The sequence below is a fragment of the Tigriopus californicus genome, chromosome 12, assembly GCF_007210705.1.
Source record: "Tigriopus californicus strain San Diego chromosome 12, Tcal_SD_v2.1, whole genome shotgun sequence".
Lineage (NCBI taxonomy): Eukaryota > Metazoa > Arthropoda > Copepoda > Harpacticoida > Harpacticidae > Tigriopus > Tigriopus californicus.
In genome coordinates, this window is record NC_081451.1 from 11,431,050 (window position 1) to 11,435,213 (window position 4,164).

Consider the following 4,164-nt stretch of genomic DNA (forward strand, 5'->3'; position numbering starts at 1 on the left):
CAAATACCATCAGCGACGGGAGTTGACAAAGGATCTGTTCAATCTGGCCCATCCACTCTACTGCAATAACCAAGATTTTCATCACTTACCTCTACCTACCTGCCTTTGTACTATCTGTAACTCACCTCTTACCTTCTTTCATGTGCATTGAACCAATTCTAGTCATTCTCATTGTGATATCACTTTCTAGTCAACTATTTTATTGCCTTTACCATCCTGACATTTTTCTTGTTTTATTTCTTTGTATGATGTTTATACATCAGATTTTATTTTATAGTTACTTTTACGCCATGACATGACCAAGAGTCGCAATAAAGATTAATATTATTATTATTCAAGCCCTCGAGAATCCAGGCTAGTTAAAACAATGAAGTCCAGCTCTCTTCTTCCTCGGGGTCCTTCATTATTTTATTTGCTTCTCTCTAATATTCGTAGGGAATAGGAATTGACGGAGTATAACTCAGAAGTAGCATCTGTACTCATCTCCAGAGACTTTTCAGCTTGTCTATGCTGGCACACTGATGTATGCTATGCACTTCCCTAAGTCCCTTTTGACTCTGCACGGCTTCCTGGGTCCTGACTCCAATCGTTGACTTCTACTGTCCTTATTCAAAATGGATAAACTAACCTCCCAGCACTCTAACAAAATTGACCATCGTTCACCCAACGAGTAGAGCTTCCCGATCGGAGATCTTTTCACTTTGGATGTTCCAACGTGACTGTCTTATTGGTTGAACTTCCCGTACCACGTTGACTTCCATCTCTTCCCCATGGAGGCTAACTGGGTTGTCTCAGGGCCCTTAGTGGACGGTGGCGGCTTCTTCTGTAAACTGTTGCACTTGAACGACATCTGACCGCAACAGGGATTGTTACATACCAATGTCCAGGGTTGACCTCCTTTCGTCAGGCTATTCACATTGGCCATCAAGGGGTTTCTCGGATTGCCGACAATGGGTTATGTCTGCCTCTTCTGTAAGGATGGGACACATCAAAGAGGTCCATCCTGGGAAAGATGGCTTGGTGCGAGCGGTGACAATTCGAACCAACAACGGAAACCTGGCTCGACCAATCCCCAAGATCTGTCCGTTTGATCCTATCACTCGTCACACCAATCCGAGAGGCAAGAACCGCCAAGGTGGGGAGGATGGATCAGCGTAAAGCTATGCCGTTTCCCGCCCTGGTTTGAATCTGTGAGTTTGCCGGTTTTGACGTTCGAAAATGAGCAGGACAGGTAGGGACGGAAGAAAAAACAGGAAAAATAGAGGCAGTGTGGGAAAGGATACAAACGTTGAGAATAAAAAATGAATACATTGATAAAACCTAATACAGTCCAATTGCTGAGGGATGAAAGTCCCCACCATCATCCATCCTAATATGATATGGATAAAATGATGTACAGAATACACGATAATTCATGGAATGGTATCTATCAAAATGTGTAAGAAATGTATATTATGATCTTGTGGAAATCACGAGGTCATTGGATTGCCCATCGTGTAGTCCGTTTGTCGGTCAAATGTCAACCACATGGTCAGCCCAGCTACAACCATGGGTGAGGAATGTCGGCTACATGTTTGAAGGGAGGAGAAACAGGAAATCCTTGGTGACCAAAACGATATTCCCGTGATCATTTTGAGTTTGAGAAGGGGGAAGAGAATCCGAATAAGCAATCTCATCCTCAAGAATCGATGTTACCAAAATTTAGGCCCCCTGACGGCAATTGAAGACCAAAGCTCGAGGAGACAAGTCTCGATTTGGTTCTCAAGGAGAACACTGACCTTTGAACTTTGAAAGTTGAAGCTCTTTTGCGGGTAATTAAATCAAGGACAATATTGCTAGACGTGCAGGAAATCGAGTCGATCTATTTTGAAATCAGAGCAGTGAAAGTTAACGATTGGAGTCGGGACCCAGGAAGCCGTGCAGAGTCAAGAGGACTTGCATAGCATACATCAGTGAGCCAGTATAGACGAGTCGAAAAGTCTCTGCAGCTGAGTACAGGTGCAACTTCTGAGTTATACTCCTTCAATTTGATTCTAGACCTTCAATCCAATCGAACCAACGTCATCGCCGTGGATCTCTGTTGGACGCAAGAATCTTCGTTATCAAAAAGTAGGATCAAACCATTTTCTGTCCCTGCATGTTTTCCCTCTTCCATGGCCAAGCAATTACCCCCTCTTTCATTACCCGAGCAAGACAGCTGATTGGTAGAGTGTCATTTTCATGTAGAGCCATTGAATAAAGTAGATGGAACTGTAACCGAAGTTCATCTTTGATTTGGCAAGAATCAGGTGTTAGACTCAAAGTGTAGAGATCAGCATCGTTTGATAGATGCCCACTAGACTAGGATGGTGACCACATTTTGCAGGATAGTTAGCCTTGAAGATTAGCCCAGGTATGCCAGACAACCGAGATTGATCTGGGACAAATGGGGAGTAGACGTAGCTAGCGATTTGTATCCTTTGTCATTTGATGTTTGTTTGAGGCCCTGATAAAGGAAGCTCGAACTATTGATTGTATGCCCTGATTAGAGTTAAAGCCGGAGGCCTTAACATAGGTCTAAGAAATTTAAGCCCATGTGCTAGGTGCTCTCCATCTTTCAGAGCTTTCAAGGTATTTTTACGTAATGCTTGGATCAGGAGTTCCATGTTTCCGTTCACCACGGGAATTCAATAAGTCAGGATTCTTCACCCCTGGCTGGTAGACTGAACATACAGCCCTCCCTTTTGGCTTCTCCGAGAATGCCTTGCTCCCACTCCCCGCAGTCTTGACCCAGCTGCAGAGCTGCCGTTCTTCCAAGACCTACGTGGCCGTCTTAAACTGGTGGCACCGCCTCCCTTTCGTTTTCATGGTGACCCCCAACAGTCCAACTTCCTGCGGATTTGAGCGTCACGGACCATGTGTTCGTGCCCCATGATACTCACCGTGGCCCGCTCCAAGCTCCCTATGACGGCCCGTTTCGCGTGTTGGATCGGAACTCTAAATTTTTCATTCTGGATCACAATGGTCTCGATTTGGTTCTCAAGGAGAACACTGACCATTGAACTTTGAAAGTTGAAGCTCTTTTGCGGGTAGTTAAATCAAGGACAATATTGCTAGACGTGCAGGAAGTCGAGTCGATCTATTTGGAAATCAGAGCAGTGAAAGTTAACGATTGGAGTCGGGACCCAGGAAGCCGTGCAGAGTCAAGAGGACCTGCATAGCATACATCAGTGAGCCAGCATAGACGAGTTGAAAAGTCCCTGCAGCTGAGTTGCACTTGTCAATGGGACAGAGGAGCCGTGATAGACAGTCTCAACTTGAATGCCCAACTCAAAGACATGAGAAACATAGCCTCCCATCTCTCACGATTGACAACCGTTCTTGAGGGTTCATTCTCTTGAAACAAGAGCAATCCCAAACATGGTGTTCCCCGTGGCACGCCCTACATTCCAGTCCACGGGCCGCGGTGTTTGAATGGATTGGCCGAAATCCAGCATGACGTTCTTGTGGTTGTTCCAGGGCATAATATTTCCGGTCTTTCTTTGTAAGGTCAACAACCAGTCACACAGTTTCCTCAGTTGATTATCATACGACGTTGTCCTCGCCACCTGATCCCATGAGTTAAATGTGTCCTTATCCAGCTTTCCTTCAAGGTTCCTGACGAGTTGTCCCCATAGCCTATCTCGCGGGGTTTCACTTTCGACAATCACTCCATATCTTGGATATGAGCTTCGACGATAAGGTTTTCATCTCCATACACTCAGTGAAGGGTTCGTAGGGCGGCTAGATAATGTTCTTCAGAATTTCCGAACCCATTGATGAGTCGACGGCATGAGTCTCCCAATGAGGCCTTCAACATTCCCATTTTCTTAAGGGGCAGACTTATTGGTATTGTGTACTAGCGCCTCAAACATATTTGACCATTCTGAAAGCTCGATGATCTTCCCATGGAATTTCGGCATCCTTAATTTGATTGTGGAACGCGCTCCCGTTGAAGCTCCAAGGCAGCGGATCATCGTGGGTTCTTCCATCCAATTACGGGTTGGGCCGATTTATTTGTCGGAGAAGTTTCCCGCTCGCTCGCCGAGCTCCAACTTTTGAACCTTGGCTTCTGTTCCGTCCACCAGCCAGGGATGAAAGGTCCTGACTTAATGAATTCCCGTGGTGAACGGAAACATGCAACTC